Source organism: Malania oleifera, chromosome 8, assembly GCF_029873635.1.
Source record: "Malania oleifera isolate guangnan ecotype guangnan chromosome 8, ASM2987363v1, whole genome shotgun sequence".
In the NCBI taxonomy this organism is placed as follows: Eukaryota; Viridiplantae; Streptophyta; class Magnoliopsida; order Santalales; family Ximeniaceae; genus Malania; species Malania oleifera.
Genome location: NC_080424.1, coordinates 68099678 through 68118180, shown reverse-complemented (window position 1 = coordinate 68118180; position 18503 = coordinate 68099678).

Sequence of the window (18503 nt, the reverse complement as noted above, 5' to 3'; positions counted from 1 at the left end):
TCTCCAACAAATATATTTCAAGATAAGAGTAGGAGAATACTAGGGTCTTATCTTAGTATGATTGACCTTTTAAAATAAATTTGAAAAGGTTTCCAAGCAAAGTATATGAGTGTAAATCAATGCTCTAGCCTTTCTCAAGAAGCTTTTCAAGCAAGTATATATCAAGCAATATATGCTCAAAGCTATCTTGTATAAATAAAAAAATTTTCCCAAAAATTATTTTTCAAAATGAAGAGTAAGAGAGAAATTTGATATTTGAAAATTACAATAAAAAGACTCTCAAGCAATATATATGAATGGAATATAAGCTCGAGCCTTTTTCAAGAACCCCTAAAAAATTTTCTCCAAAAGACATTTTCACAAAGAAAGAGAGGAAAAATTTAATCTTTGAAAAACAATAGTAAGAAGTCTTACAAGCAATATATATGAATTGATATATGCTCAAGACTTTGCAAGAATAACCCAAAATAATTTCTCTAAAAAATGTTTTCAAAAAAAGTGAAGGAGAAATATTACCTTTGAAAAACTTTAAGAATAAAAAGGCTCTCAAGCAAATATATGAGTAGATATGAGCTTAAAGCCTTTTTAAGAAACCGAAAAAAAATTTCTCCAAAAAGGATCTTCAAGAAGATATTTTCTATACAACTCCAAATTGGACGTTCTTGGTATCAATAAAAAGCTAATAGAAAATATCACAACTGGTATGTTGAACACCTGGTGAGTAGAAGGGACATTTTCTAAAATATTTTTGTGCTTAATAATGATGTCCAAGTATGCGCAAAGAGTGTCTAGGAGAGTATGAATTTTGAAAACAGCTCTTTGAATAGTGGTATATATCCTTTAGATATAATTATAATTATGAAGCAAGGATACAGCTGGTGAGTAGAAGGGACCTTACCGAATATGAATGTAGTTTGGTAAGGATTTCCTGTGAATGAGATGGTGAACTAAAATTAAAGGAGTTACAATTTAAACTCAAAGGAAACACTCCCCTAGTGGATGCCTCTAATTTGGTTACAAGGATGATGACTTTTGATAGATATGAAATTTATTATCATTGGTGCTTATATCTAGAGTGATGACTTAATTTTGATTAATGAGTTTAGGGTAAAATGATATAAGGCAAGACGAATTCCCTAAAACTCAATTATGTGCAATGGACAAAATATGCATAACTAAGATGTTTATATTTAAGTGTGGGTTAAGCATTTTGAAATACCAGACATAAATGCCATGTTCATTTGAAAGTGGATAAAGATTCTTAGTATAACAAGATAGTGTTTAGTGAATGCGTATACTAAGATTTTCATTTTAAGTAATAACCACTTCCCAAACCCACAGTCATCACAACCCCCTAAACCTAGAAACTAAGGAGGAATTGACTAGAAGATAATTTCAATTTGAATCCATTTTTCCTTAAGTTCTGTGGGATTTGCTTTGCTGATTATCCATTTCATTTCTTTTTCTAACCCTCTGGCACTTTTGGATGAGAAAATAAATTGGTTGTGTCCTTTTCTTTTATAATGTAAGTAGGTTTTGTAAATACGTGAAAGGATATGCTTACAATTTTTATGATTGCTTGTTGAGACATGATAGTGGGAATTATATGATAATCCTAAATCATTTTTGAAAAGATTTTTCTTTTTAATCTCTAAGGATTTATTATGATTATTCTTCTCATTTATAACTTTGAGTGCAGCTCTAGAATAATCATCCATTTCTTCTTCTAAGTAGATAAGTTTTAAGATCTTCTTAATCTTTCTCTTTTCAAAGATGGCGTAATAATCTTTTATTTTTTCTAAATGCTTTGCCATGCTTTTATTTTCTTTTTTCAAAATAAATTTATGCTTAGATAGCTTTGCTAGAAATTTATTCATTTTCAATAAGGTTTTTATCTAGCTTATCATATGAAGACATGCTTTCATTTATCAAATTAGCACATGATTCATCGCACAATTTGACACAAGAATTATCATATGAATCATTGCATGAATTTTCAGCCATTACATCACATGAGCAATCAGATGATTCATCACAAGATTTTTCATAGTAAACATCACATGAACCATTTACAGTATTATCAACAGATGATTCAGTATATGACATATCACAACATTCATCACAAGAATCATCAAACGAGATAGAGTGAGAATCATATACCACCTCGTTGATTTCTAACTCATGATTTACCTCCTCTTGATCATTTGAGCTTGGAGCATTCGGAGGAGTTACAATTTCCTTCTCCTGGGATTCTCCATATTTCTTTTCTAGTTCATCCTAGATTTCCTGTGCACTATAACATGCCATAATTTCATGAAGAATATCAGTATCTAAAGCACAGTACAATAAGTCCATGACATGTGAATTTGCATGCATTAAATTAATACTATTTTCTATTGGCATACATATTCCCTTATCAATCACCTGCTAGGCCCTCCAGTTCATAGATTTTATAAAAATGCTCATTCGAATTTTTCACTGAGTGTAGTTTATACCACAAAACAATGGAGAACTGGAAGGTGATTGTCCCTCATCAAATGGGGACACACCCATGAGAGCCATTGCGATCTTTTACACACGTTGTTAAGCCAAGTGCAGCGAGGCTCTGATACCAAATGTTAGCTTTGGTGTATTCCCAAGAGGGAGGGGGGGTGAATTGGGTATTAAAAATTTATTCCTAGGTTTAGCTAATTCAACAACAACATTATATAAACCTAGGGTCTTTCTATTTAATTATAAACCCAATCAACACATATACTACATATAATGAATCAAGCATACAATATACATGTTCTGAAAATAAATGTGCGAAAAATAAATTTGCTGAAATATAAAGAACACGCACGATATGTTATTGTGGTTCGGCCAACTGTGCCTACGTCCCCACCTCTAACTCACAAGCCCAAGGATTCCATTAATACTCACTTAACGGGTGGAGCGACATCTAATACAATTAGGTCAATTAACACAGGGCTGACCTCAACCTTTACAAATTTTCCTTACAGGGTGGAGAAGGCCCTAGGTCAAATTCGCAAGGCAGACCCCAACCTTTACACAATCCTTACCGGCCTAGATTATCGCCCCCTTAGGCCACGCCTGGAAATACAACAATATGTTCACAATAATGAAATTGGTACAATGATTATGCTTTCTTGTAAAGCAGATTTGTACCTAATTACGCACAAGTAATAATCGATCCATACCAAACATGTAAGAACTGTAAGTTCAGTGGTGTATATGTGCAATTCTACACTCAATAAGATATGATCGCTAATATACTCAAGAGTGTTCTAATCAAGCCATTTCTTTGAAACAAGTCATAACAAATTTCAATAATGAATCACAGTTTCAAAGATACTCCAACAATCTTTGAATCAACTCAAAAATATTTTCTTCAATGAAATATGCCCAAGAGTTGTTTGAAAGAATAATATAACTTGTTAAAAATATTTTTGCATAACAAAAATCAAGCTATAAGAATCTTTGTAATGATAATGCAAAGATCCTCAAGCTACTAGGTTTTTCTCAATATAGGATTTATTAAATAAAATATGTGGGATAAACCTTAGTCAAACTCCCCAAAAATAATATCAAGAATCAATCAAGCAAATGAGAGTTTTAGCAATACCTAATATACACTAGCACAACCAATATGCTCTCACAATGCTAAAATGTATTAAGAGAATAAATATTTTAGAGTATTTTGGGCAAAATGAGATTTTGAGATAGAAAATATTTTTGCTAATTAGTTTGGCTAATCTCTCACTAATCCTCACAAATGAACCCATATTTATATGCTGAGGTAAAATTATAACCATTTGGGACTTGTTGGGAATTACTAGAAAAGATTCAAAATATTTAAACACACTTAACCCAACTTAACCCGATTTATCGCAGTTAAAATAATTTTAACCCGCGGAGGTTCGAGTGGCTGAACCATGGTTCAATCGCTCGAACTGACATAATTTTAAAAAATATTTAAATAAGTTCGATCGCTCGTGTCATGCTTCGGGAACCTGAATCAAAGTCAGTAGTCTTTGTTCGTAACTTTGGGTGCCTGGTCATAGGGTCGGTCGCCCGAGCTCATGTGTTTGGTCACCCGAACTCATGTGTTCAGTCACCCGAGGCTCTTTTTGAACTATATCTCTCGGTAGACCGAGTTGGTGGAATGTCCCTTTCGAAGGGTTTGGGCGTTTGTGAACAATATACAAAAAATAGTTCGGTCGCCTGAGAACCCAAGTCAACTATTGACTTTTCAATAGTTCGGGTGCTTGAAGAGTTTTAATCTACTAGGGTTCGGTCACCCGAGCTCTCTCAAATTCCTTAGAGATGTTCAATTTAAGCACATTTTTAACACTCTTATATTTTGTATGATATATGTGAGAGTGTTGGGACCTAGAGTCATACTAGGGTCTTATTAAGGCCGTTTTGAGATAGTCCCAAAAATCTAGCGTCGGTCGACCGAAGGGTGCCCTAAGGTCATTTGGTCCCTATGGTCATTCTACGGTCATTTTGAGCTTACAAAACCTACATGCATGACATGCAGAGATTATTACAGACCGATATTCTTATTACTATTACAGACCCATATAATATAAATTACAACAAGAAATAATCTTCAGGGTCTTTAGGCTTTACTTCATGTGCCATCAATTGATTTGCTAATATAAACCTGCACACAAACTTGAAAGCCATCAAATACAACAAGTATTTGTCATTATCAAAATCGAGTGTGACCTATAAGGTCTACAGAAAGTGTAGAGTTGCCACCATTATTATTTTTTTATAGGGAAAATAAATGAAAAAACCCTAAAAAGGTCTATGGCATAGAGAACATTGGTTCAGGAGTAAATTTGTGTGTAGGGAAAGTGGTAGACTAACCATTATATGGGAGATTAGCCTACCAGCATTCTACCAACACCCGTTCTAAGAACAGTTACTGCTATGTGTGTGTGTCCTAACTACAAAAATAAATAAGGAGTAGAAAAAAAAGTTCCCCTTTTGGGTCATTCTGTGAAGGATTAGTGTCCAAGAGTCCAAACAACATGGTTAAAAACCTTGACATGCTCTTGTTTGAAAAGAGGAATTGACCTTAGAATATCCTAAATTTTGAAAAATAAGAGGTAAAATTGAAGAGATGATGAAAAATGTTTTTTTATTTTATTTTATTTTTATTTTTATGGCCTTCAATTCAAAGATGACTTTTTCCTTTGAAATTATGTTTTAGGAAAACTCAACATCAAAATATCTAATTTTAATCATGGACTTGATGAGGTGGATGAGGTTTTTGATTGAATTTTGAACAAATGAGAATTGTGGTCCCAATCCCATGATTGAAATTTAGAGAATTCAATGTTGATAGAGTTGAAAATCTCCTGATTGACATCAGGTCTTAATGGAGAGTTGAAATAAATTAGTCATTAATGAATTTTGTAAAGTCATGTAATAGCCAATAGGGATTTGAATTTTATTAAACTCAATCATCAGTGAAAGATTTGAAAATACCCTGATTGAGTCAACTCTAGAAGATTTGGAGAAATATCTAATTAACAATCAAACTTTTAATGTTTGGATTGAGTTAATTATTAATTGAAGATTTGAAAAAAAAAATGATTGTTAACTAGGGTTAGAATGCCACGATAGATCAACCTCTTAATTAAGGATTTGAAAATCCTTGATTGACAATCAAGGTTTTAATGTTATGATAGAGTCAACTCTTAATTGAGGATTTGAAAATCCTTCATTGATAATCAAGATTTTAATATCAAGATAGAGTGAACTCTTGATTTTTGATTTGAAAATCTCAGATTGACAATGAAAGTTTTAACACCAAGATATAGTCAAGTCTTGATTGAGGATTTCAAAATCCTTGATTGACTATTGGTGTTTTAATGCTAAAATTGAGTAAACTCACAAATAGGAATTTTAAAAATCTCTAGTTCCCAATTAGAGTTTAATTCTTAAGATTAGGTCAACTCTTGGATTGAAGCCTTTAAAATCTTTGATTGTCAATCTAGCTTCAGTTACTTTGATTGGATAGAGTATCTTTAACTAAGGCAATCACTATTTATGAAAGGATATTTTGACATTTTCGAAAAAGGAGAGTTTCCATTTTAAGGAACAGATGTTTGACAAAAAAGGAAGGTTTTTTGAAAGATTACTTAACTCATCATGGGCCTTTAAGAGAGAGAATTTGAAATCTTTTTTGAAATAAAGGTATGATTTTGAAAAAGGATTTCCAAACTTGCTTATGACTTCTCAATCCTATGGAGCAAAGTGTCGAATACTATTGCCCATATGGGCTTAATGGAGAGTGCTTGTCCCTTACCTAGGGTCGAAAAGGGAGAGGACACCATTTGGTGAAGACTCCCCTATCATCTGATCGATAGCCAAGTTAAGAGGCTCTGGGCTAAACTTGGAGACACATTGAATGCAATATCATGGAATATGAGCAATTGAGTATCATTGATAACCATACATGGGAAATTTGAATGTCATTAACAAGCATGCCTTAAGTAATCTAGGCATCGTATACAATTATACCTTCAAATTTACCTTAAACCTTATATCGTCGATAATGTGTATTTTGTATGCATTCAAACATTAATGAAATCATAAACTGAATATGCATAAGAGATCCCCCCATAATAATAATAATAAAAAAAAGAATCATTAAATCTCAATCCGCCCAAAACCTTCAAATAAGAACTCTTTGTAGGGGTTTATCATTTTTCTTGGCCTACCATAAATATCAACAAAACTTCAAGTTAGACAAAAATCAAGAAGATATAAGAGATTATTATAATAGAACAAAAAAACACTTAAGCATGCTGAAATCAAGAGATTAATGCCTTTTCCTTGTTAGGAACCTGTGAGCATCTAGATCAAAGTGACACCAAAGATTTAACGTGATTCGGTCAATAACGACCTATGTCCACGGAGCACACACCAAGTATTCACTATCACTAGAAAATATTACAATTCTCTCTCTCTCTCTCTCTCTCTCTCTCTCTCTCTCTCTCTCTCTCTCTCTCTCTCTCTCTCTCTCTCTTCTTCCCTTCTTCCTCTCTGCTCTCTTTGAGCTTCTCACACTTCTGTACACACTCTTACATCTTCCATAACCCTCTATTTATAGGGCTTGGAATTTAAATCATAATTAAATGAAATAAATTACAAATGGAAGTTATAACGAAGAGATTAATGGAGAGATAAATTCCACCACATTTTTGACTTAGCTCATAGTTTGCAACGCGTCTCCAGTTGTGTCTCCTGGCTATCTTCTGACTCCATCTCTAATAATCTCTCACTTGGAGACAGAGACGCCTCCTTAACCAATATCATGAATAAATGATGTGCTCAAAACATATGTCTTCAGACATAAAGACCAACTGAAGTTGAACACAACTTCAGCTTCCCTGTAGTCGCCACCTTCCTGTCTGCTCGATTTCTGCGGACTAATATGATGGCTGTCAGCTTCACAACAAGTGTAAAGATGCCGGTGTAGTCAATCCCTTCCTTCTGCTCAAAGCCTTTGACTACCAACTGAGACTTGTACCTTCTGGAGCCGTCATGCTCCTCTTCAATTATGTACACCCACTTGTTGTGAAGGCCTTTGGGAAACTTCCACGTTCTGTTGGAGGTGAAGGACTTCATCTCATCCTTCATCACAAGCTCCCACTTGCTCGTATCTGCCACCTAACATGCTTCATCATAGCATTCGGGCTCTTCTCCATCTGTAGGAAGTAAGTAATCAATATACCTTTTGAAACCGAGTAAATCTCCTAAACTTCGGAGCTGGAGTAGGAGATGGTGGTGCAATGATATGCTCCACTGGTTCCTCCACCTGAGGATTCTCGGTATTCTGCCCAACACATTCTGAGTAGACCAGTTCTAGTCCCTTCTTCTTTGGGGCATGGGTGTTTATCTGGAAACTAACCCTCTTCTGTTTCCTGATTATACAATCCTCACACATGTCAACCTGCACTGACTGTAGACCACTCAATTTTTCCTTTGAGTGCATCACCCTGAGTCCCTTCTCACTCATGTGACCAAGTTGTTGGTGCCAGATGTTGCTGTCGTTATTTCCTGTAGCAACTGAAAGAGACATGGAGGCATTGAAGGTTAGAAAAAGTGTTCCGCTTTTCTTACCTCGAGCAATCATTAGTACACCCTTTGAAACTTTCCATTCATCTCCAATGAATTTCGTCATGTATCCCCCATTTGCCAGCTGACCAACTGAGATCAAATTCTTTCTTAGGTCTAGAATATACCTGACATCCTTTAGCTTCCATACTGACCCGTTTATATTGATCTTCACAACTCCTTTTCCGGTTACGTCGCAAGGTTGATCGTTACCAAGGTAAACCTTACCAAAATTACTTGGTGTGTACTCCTCTAGGTAATCTCTGTAGCATGTGGCATGAAATGAGGCTCCGAATTCTAAGAGCCAAGACTCCTGCTTGCTTTCCAAAGAGCAGATCAACATCTCATCATTCTTAGAAGCAATATTTGCTTTTGTCTTTGCCCTTGTCTCGAATTCTTTCTTCTGACTCCTGCACTGGTTCTTGTAATGACCAATCTTTCCATAGTTCTAGCACTCAATAACTTTTGTGCTTTGGAACCTGTGTCCTGAGTACCTCTGGGATTTTTGGATTTAGACCGTTTGGGCATAGATCTTCCGTGGTTGTTTGATCATCCATGCCTGTTTCCTCTGCCTCGACTCTCCACGTTCAAGGCTAAACTCGAAGTGGAGCCATGGTTCGACTGCATTCTTATTTCCTCCGTAAAAATCATGATGACGACCTCATCGTATACAAGCTTCGATTTTCCTGCGGACCTACTGATAGTAGTAACTATACCATTTCAACTTTCAGGCAACTGACTGAGAATCAGTAGGGCTCGAATCTCATTATCAAACGTTATCTCGACTAAGGCGAGTTGATCTGACAACTCATTGAAGTTATTCAAATGCCTGCTGAAACTCTCACTTGCAGACATGTTCATTGTAAATAGTCTTTTCATGAGATGTACCTTGTTTGGACTGAAAGCTGCTCGTACATAATAGAGAGTGCATCCATCAGAGACTTGGTGGATGTTATATGCTTGATATTGAACGCCAAAGATTTCGACAACGTCATTCTGATGGCTCCGAAGGCTTTTCGATCAAGCAACTCCCACTCGTCCTCATTCATGGATGTTGGCTTACCTTTCAACGGTAAGTGCAATTCCTTTTCAAACAAATAATCTTCTATCTGCATCTTCCAAAAACCGAAATTGTTTCCGTTGAACATTTTGATTTTTGAGCTTTTTTCATTCGACATCTCGATTCGCTGATCTAGAGATAGAATTGGCTCAAATGGATTGCGCGGTTGGATCCGGAACGATAAAAAATCCTAGAAATGGTTCAAGTCGCTCGAAAAACGGACCCAAAATGACTCCGAAAAGCTCAGTCAAAGTTTGGTCAAACCTAGTTAAACTTGCTGATGTGGCACAACTGACGTGGCAAGGTGGGGCCCACTGATGATGTGGCATGGGTGGGCCTGCTGATGACGTGGTAGCTGATGTGGCAGGTGGGTCCACTAGTGACGTGGCAGGGGGTGGGCCACTAATGACGTGGCGGCTGACGTGGCGTGCTGACGTGGCGCTGAGGCGAAGGTCAGACCCGGGTCAGGAACTGGATCTCGGGCTACCCTGGGTCTGAGTGACTTGCTGGGTCGTGTCGGGTAGTGAACCTGGTTGGGTCAAGATGGATTGGGCGAGGAAGACGCGTGCAACACGTGAGGGTTAGGTTGCCCACGCGTGTCCGGGGCGTGGCAAAGCGTTCTGCTCCGACGGGGCGTTGAGATCGCATGTAGCTTCTTTTGAACTCCTTTGGAGCTCCGGATGGCACCCTTCTCTTCGTCTTGGTGAGCTGAATGCGATGGTGGCCTCAAAATGCAGTTTTGATCTACTGGATAGAGCTCTGAATTTCGGGATCACTTCCATTTTGGCTTTTTTGCTTCAACCGGGCTCTGATACCACTTGTTAGGAACCTGTGTGCATCCAGATCAAAGTGACACCAAAGATTTAACGTGGTTCGGTCAATAACGACAGATGTCCACGAAGCACACACCAAGTATTCACTATCGCCGGAAAATATTACAATTCTCTCTCTCTTTCTTTCTCTCTCTCTCTCTCTCTCTCTTCTTCCCTTCTTCCTCTCTGTTCTCTTTGAGCTTCTCACACTTCTGCCCACACTCTTACATCTTCCACAACCCTCTATTTATAGGGCTTGGAATTTAAATCATAACTAAATGAAATCAATTACAAATGGAAGTTATAACGAAGGATTAATGGAGAGATAAATTCCACCGCGTTTCTGACTCAGCTCCTAGCTTGCAACGCGTCTCCAGCTGTGTCTCCTGGTTGTCTTCTGGCTCCATCTCTAACATTTCCAATCATCCATATAAGAAGGGAGGGGAATATTAAATAAAATGCATTAAAAAAAAAAACAAAACAAAACAAAAACAAAAAAGCCCTTGAAATTGGCTCCAAAGGGTTGGTTGGCATGGACTAATAGGTCTTCCTTCTCACCATGCTAGGGTTTCACATGAAATCCAAGCTACCGTCCAAGCCATGGCTGAATACATTGCTCCTGCCATGTGCAGCTGCTGCAGCCCCCTACTTCTTCTTCACCACCCAAACCCTAATCATCCTCCTATCCTTGCGAATATGGTTAGTATTTCATTGGAAACCCTAGTTGCCACCTTTACCTTAATTTCCTTAGCTCTAGTTTGTTGCCTAGCTAATTAATTCCCTTACACAAGCCAAATATAGCAGTCTAGGTTTGCAGCCGCTGCCGTTGCTGCTGCTGCTGCTATTTGTAGCAGTTGTCACCGCTGCCACCACCTAGAAAACCACCTAAACACCCTCTTAGCCTTACCAAAACATCTACGATTTCCTTGGAAACCCTAGCCATGCCTTTATTTTTTGATCACCAAGCCTAACTTGCTGTAAAATATAAAAACAAACCTAGCAAATCTACCACAGAACATGCTGCATGCAACTACTACTATTGCATGCATGGCTGCTACCACTACATACAACCCAACAATAAATCTCAATTAACAATATATAACATAGCATAAAAAATGAATAAACAAAAGCCAATAACTTAAGCACATAATCGCACACTTTTGGAGTGAAACTCCCTACCTTTTGATGATGTTCTTGTGAGTTTTTGTATGTAAATCCAAGCTCAATGGGATTGTGAAAGGATGTTCTCTTTTATTTAGGTTCGTTGTGCATGAGCCTCAAGGACCCCTCTTGTGTTTGTTCTTCCTCTTCTCCTTACCGAAAGCTCTCCTTCGCTATTAGGGCTTCTACTTCCTTTTTTTTTTTTTTTTCCTCACTTTCTCTTGCTCCCTCTTATACTAGTCACTTTTTCCTCTCTCTCTCTCTCTCTATATATATATATATACCCCATTATGTGAGCTCCCTCCTTTTTCCATCCCTCTACCTCCCTCCTACTTATAGGAAAAAAAAGAGGAGCTAGGGTTTCTCCTAAAAATAGAAGGACAAAAGTGTCCTTGGGAGCAAGGTTAATTATAACCTTGCCCCTACGACTTATGAAGCATGCTCTTGGGCCCTTGGGGGTCCAAATGAGCTCTTTATGATGGAGATCAACATGCCCTACCCCTTTCCTTTGCAGATATAGTGACACGTGGACGAGCTCCCAATGTCTACTCCTTTGTCGAGATGATGACATGTGGACAACCTCCCAATGTCCACTTCAATTTATAATTATTTTGTAGGTTTAGCATAGATTATTTGAAAACTTTTTTAAGGAATTTATTATTATTTTTCTTGGATTTGTATTTGTTTGGATATGTTACTTCAAGGTTATTAGGTATTTGAAGACTCAAAGTAAAGTGTTGAAGCAAGAAGATCCATGTGGGCCCCACACAGCTCCATTGGACCCCACACGGATTAGGCCTCCCTTTGACTTATGTGTTTATATTTCATGAGTAATATTGCAAGACAACTTGCTTGCATGTGAGTGTTTAATGTGTGTTTCTAGTAAGATGTGTGAGTGTAGTTAATGTGTTAGTAAGTTGTGAGCATTTACTTTTTGTGTCTCTCATGCTTATGTGGGAATTGTTAGTTGTTTATTGTCTTGTCCCCCCATGCTAGTTTAGTAAGCTAATGTCTTGTCTCCCCCTTCATCTTGCTAAGTGTATATATGTCTTGTATCATTGTAAGAAAGAAGCTAAGTTTTGAATATTGAATAATGAAGGAGTTTCCTTTGCTAAAGCTTGTTAGCTTTGTCTAATTTTTTCGATTGTGTAGTGTGAGGTTACACGTTCTCTCCAGAGGTCAGGTGGTAAGAGACCACTATTCTATCCAGCGATTCCATCTTCATCTTCCCCACTCACCCACATGACCATCACCAAAATACCCCCATATGACCACTATTTCCCCACTCCATTGTTGCATTTGTCTTGGTGATTCGAAGCTTGTACGAAGAACCAAAGGTGAGGACTAACTTGTGTTGAAAAGCATCAAGTCATCCAACGTATTTATTAGTAAACTCAATATTTATTTGAATTTGTATTTAATATTGTTAAAGCTTTTGCTTGAAAACCTGAAATTCCATATTTGAATAGCCTTTGAATCCATAGATCGCAACATTGATACTTGCTACCTTAAATCCATTATATGATTATTAGTTTGTTAACGATAGAACTTACATTCTTGAATTTTTGAATGACATCTTTGCTACATATAACTTGATTCCTTTGTAAAAGAACTCTTGGTACTTATTCCTGGACAGCATCATACACCCTTTCAAAAATCTCACAACATGTGAAATATAGTATGATTTATAGTGTTTATATTTAGATAATTAAATTTTTAACTTAAAGTGTATTGAGTGTATGTGCTTGTGAGGGTTGAATCGTAAGACATAGGTTGACCCATCCCGTCCTATCTCACCCTAAAGCTACAAATAGCCTCTTTGAAAGCTTCAAAGAGGCATTGAAAGGCTCTAATAAGCCTAAAGAGGACCTATAAGCTCAATAAAGCTGCAAAGTTCCTTATAAAAGGCCTAAAGGACCCCGCAAGACCCCAAAAACCCTGAGGGGTTGAAGGGACCCTAAGGAGCCCTTGAAAAGAAATCAAAGCCTCTTAGACATCTCCTAAGCCCACTGACCCCAACTAAGAAACGTCTAGGTCAACATGGGCATTAACAATCCTTTTCTGCCATTTTGATTTGATTATATTTTGAGAAGTCATTCATAAATGAAAATAACTTGTGTCCACTTGTATTGTCCACTAACATGTCAATGTAGGATAGTAGAAAATCATCTTTTGGGCTAGTTTTATTAATTTAGATCTTGATAATAAACTCATATTCTCACTTTACTATCCTCTTAGGAACTATAACAATTTTAGCTACCCATTACGAATAGTTGCACACTTCTAAAAATCTACATCAAATTGCTTCTTGACCTTTTTTTATTATTATTTTTACTTACCATTCTAGATGCATTCTTCTAACATTTTGTTTCATGTACTTGCAATTAGGCCAAACTAATATTTAATAAGATACCATATTCGTGTCCAAATCAGGCATCTTGGTAAGACTAGGCAAATTTGTCCTTGTATTCATGAAGCAAATTCATTACTTCATGCCTTATAAGTTCATTAAAGTACCAATATTCACCTCCTATAGAGCATCCTTGTTCACTAATTTACAACTTCAACACCTTTTGCATGTGGATTAATATACTTTTGTTCATGGTTTAACATCCTCAAAAGCTTCTTTAATGGTTCTGATTCCCCATCTCCTTCATTAAGGTTTATCAAAGCATTTTTATTGCAGTCAATAGTGTTCTCAAGGCTTAGGATAGGTTTTCTGTAGGGATAAAATGAATTAATTCTAAAAAGATAAAGTAAGGAAACAAGGAATGAAATAAATAAATAAATAAATAAAAGAACAAAAAAGATAAGTCTGTTAATGAATTATCTATCTTTGGTCACAAGTAAAACCTAAGATAAATATTTGTTCAACAATGGGAGGAACCAGGTTAGTCAGCCAATGCTATAAGCTTCTAATGTTGGATCATGAAATCAAGGACCTTCCAATCAACATAAACTCGAAGCACATCTATGATACAACCATAAGTAGTTGTGAACTTCCTCTGATCATCCTTGGACTAATGATTCCAACAACTCACAATCCTGGTTATGTCTTATTTCTTCTACCAAAGTTTCATTCTATCTGGTAAAGTGTTATGAAAACATGATGGAATAACATCCATCTCAACTGTATATTGCCTCTTTGAATGGTATGCCTCCTCTATGACTCTAACTGGTCTCACTAGAATGTTGTATACCTACGCAATTCAATTTTAATGCAAGTAAAGACAAATGTGTATCATGAAATGCTACCATGCCCCTAACGATCATACCTATGGCTCAATGTGTCTTAATATGTTGTTTTTCTCCCAACGCCAGGTAAAACTTTATTTTAAGGTATAAAATAAAGTTTTCTAGTGCATAGTTAGGCTTTATATATCACACAACTTCTAAAGGCTCCTGGATTGTCTTCAAAAGGAACAAAGTGAGTGAAGGAATTTTCATGAAAAATGAATGAAGAACTAAACCCCACGAAGGCCTCATTACTTCTTCCTTCTCCTATATCCTAAAGGGATAAGAGTCTAGGTATAGAACTTATGCAGTGTAGTGTGAGACTTTGAATTGGAGCACTTATGAAATACAAATGCATAAACATGGCAAAGCATGCAAGACATGGCATATTAATACTTTTCAAAAATATGCACAACATAAACACAAGGAGAACACACATAACCATACATAAACACACAAATGAACACACACAATCACACAAGAGGCGGTTCAACTTTCATATGTCCTCAGCGGAGTCGCTAAAGCTATCCACACTGGCTCAAGTGACCTATTTTGGTTGCTAAAGTATTCGGTGAGTGTGAAAACCAATTAAGTAAAACAACCCAGCCATTAGTTTTTCAACTTACCAATTTATTTTAGAAATACTTGCTACTTCATTTTAGTTTTTAGAGAGTAAAATTAAAAAAAAAAACTTTTTGAAAAGAGTTTAGGTACAAAAGCACTATTGTGAATAGGGAAGGAAGCCCTTTAAACTTGTTTTAAATAAAGTTTGAAGACCTAACACCCTAAAACACTCATCCCAAGAATGATTACCATACTTACCCTATCTATGTGTGTATGTGCCTCCCATTTAAAAATCATATTTAGGGAAAAAAAAAAGTCATTTAAAAAGGAAAATAATAAGTTGTAGCAATGGCTAGTCGATCGTGTGTAGAGGCCAATCGACTGCCTACTACAACTTTTCTTCTTATTATTTGTTTGTTTTGTAGGAAAAATTCAGACTTTAAATCTCTTTTGAAAAAGATTTCATATAGTCTATACAAAACTTAACTTCATGAAAACTCTACTACTTTATGTCCTTTCAAAACAACACACATTCATACACAAAAAAGAGAAAAAAAAATGAAAAAAGGAAAGGAAGGAAAGAGAGAGGATTTTATGTTTTTGGTAGTTATGGTTGAGTCAACATGTGTGTAGATTGCTTGCATATCCTCCTTAGTGGATATATCGCATTTAATGTACACGGATGATGTTGTTATTTTTGCTAATGCTGGAAAAAAATATGTTAGTCAGTTACTGGAGGTGATTAAGGAGTATGAAAACTGGACTGGTTAAAGGGTGAATAAAGATAAATCAGCTATTTTTTTCTCAAACAAGTTGGGTGTTCAGAGGAAAGGAGAAATTCTTCAAGAGACTGGTTTTATTGAGGGTAAATTTCCTTTTACGTATTTGGGTGTGCCAATAGTGGATGATAAATTGAAAGGCTGTCATTTTGATCCTTTAATCCAAAAAATTAGTAAGAGAGTTGAGGGCTAGAAAAATAGACTGTTGTCTCAAGGAGGTCGTCTTATTTTGTTGAGACATGTGCTTTCAAGTATGTCATTGCATTTGTTAGCTGTTCTAAAAGTACCGAAAATGGTGATTAAAAAGATTCAAAGTATGTTTGCTTCTTTTTTCTGGGGATTTAAGGATGGAAAAGAAAAAATGAAATGGAGGGCTTGGAAGAAATTGTGTGTTCCTGTGGAGGAGGGGGGCATTGGAGTAAGGGACATTTCAGAAGTGCAACGGTCTTTGTTCATGAAGTTTGATTGGCATTTATTAACACAAAATTCTTTATGGGCTAGATTTTTTAAAACTAAATATGTGAAAGGAGGACATATTGCTCTTTACGGATTGCATGGATCGGATTCTTCCTTTTGGAGGAAAGTTCTGCAGGGTATGCCTGAACTGTTAAGTAAATCTAAGTGGAAGGTTAGAGAAGGAGATGTAAAATTGTGGTATGATAAGTTTCTAAATTTGGGACCTTTGTTTGTAAATTTTCCAAATGGTGCACAATCTCATATCAAATTAAAAGATTTGGTTATCAACAATGCGTGGGATGTGGAAAATTTGCAGAGGATTCTGGGGTTTAGTAAAGAGGATGAAGTGATGGAAAATATGGGAAATCTTAGAAATTTTTCGGACATTCTGTTATGGCTCCTGGAAAAGGATGGTTGCTTTAATACAAAATCCGCATGGGATGTTATCAGAGTTAGAGCTCCAAAATTTGATTGGGCTAAGTGGGTTTGGAACAAATGGTTACCGAAGAAAATTTCTATTTGTTTGTGGAAGGCTGCTTTTGAGTGCTTGAGTGTTGATGAAAAGGTGAGAAGGGTGGGGCTTTCTCTGGTTTCGGCGTGTAGTTATTGTGAGATGAAGCAATCAGAAGATTTGGAACATGTGTTAAATAAGGGAGACCTTGCTTCTGAGGTTTGGAGGATGGTTTCGGTGGAGGTAGGTGTTCCTTTCCTTAGGCAACAAAGTTGGAAAGAAAGAGTCTAAATGTGGTTTAATAGGGCTTCTAGGTTCTCTTAACTGGGTTCATTGATGGGTTTGATTCTTTGTTTAGTAGTTTGGAGCCTGTGGAGAAGGAGATGTGTGGCTAAAATGGGAGGAAAATTAGAGAGTAGTACTGATGTGTGGCTTTCCATTAAGTATGGGGTGGGGGTTTTGAGTAGGAACATGACAGAAATGGTTCAGTTAAAGGATGCTGATTTTCGGGTATTGCAGAATCTAGAAGTGCAAATTGTGAATAAAAGAATTAAAACTATACAAAGTGTGAGATGCCTAAAACCGAGGCAAGGGAGGTTGAAACTAAATTTGGATGGGAGCAGCCTGGGGAACCCAGGGCCAGCGGGTGGTGGTGACATCCTTAGAGACCATATAGGTTCTTTTGTATTTGGTTTTTCAAAATATTTTGGTTCTTGTTCAAATAATGAAGCTGAATTGAGAGCTGTGTTGGAGGGAATAAGGATTTGTAAACATTTGGGTCATACCTATATCGATATTGAATGTGATTCGAATATTGTAATTAATTGGATTAGAGCCAGGAAGTGCTCATTGTGGTATTTGTGGGATTTTTGGGAGCAGCTTATTGGTTTATTGAAGGGAGTGAATTTTTCGATAAATCATTCGTATAGAGAAGGGAACAAAGTGGCAGATGCCTTGGCTCGACAAGGTGCTATGGGGAGGAATAGTTTGTTTAAAAATAGTAGTCAACTTCCTAGAGTTAGCAATGGTTTGTATAAATTAGAGAAGATGAGTACGACTTATATGAGGTATGTTTAGCTGATTTTTTTTTGGTTTTTGCTTATGCTTTTTGCTGTTTGTCTTTTGTTTTGTTTTGTTGTGTGAGGTTTGTTTTGTAGGTCCTGATTTGTTTCGTTTTGTTTGGACTTGTAACCTGGTTTTGGCTGGATGTTGGTGTTGTTCTTTGGGAGGTTTTTAACGTTTGTTTTTTGTTATCTCCCATTGATTGTCTTGTAACCACGGTATTCCTCCGCCAAAAGTGAGGGGTTATCAATAAATAAATGGAGGTGCCGCCCTTCTTAAAAAAAAAAGAAAAAAAAAATCCTCCTGAGTGGAATCAAGCCATCTGTAGCTCATCAAAACATTTTCTAAATTAATTTAGAAAATTTTTTAATGAATCTCTTGAAATTTATAAAAATCACTTGAAACCACTTGAAAACCCTTGAAGTTTTGATTGAAAAATTATTGTTCTTATTATTAAGCTCTTATTTTCCAATGGATTCTCTAAAAAGTAGATTTTGAAATCAAATTAGGTTTGAAAGCACAACATTTCTCCACCAAGACACTTCATGGGTAACTATTTTGAAAAATGGTATTTTACTTAAACTAGAAAAAAGTGTGGATGTTTTTTTTTTCGTGGGAGAATCACAAACCCGCCTTGAAAACTTGATTTTTAAAAACTTGAAGACCCTGAAAAATGCCCAAAAGCCACGTCATGGGTATTTACTCAAGGATTTTTAATTTGAAACTTGAAAAAAAAACATGAAACCTTTTGAAACTCTCTTTTATGATTAAATCTTGGTCTC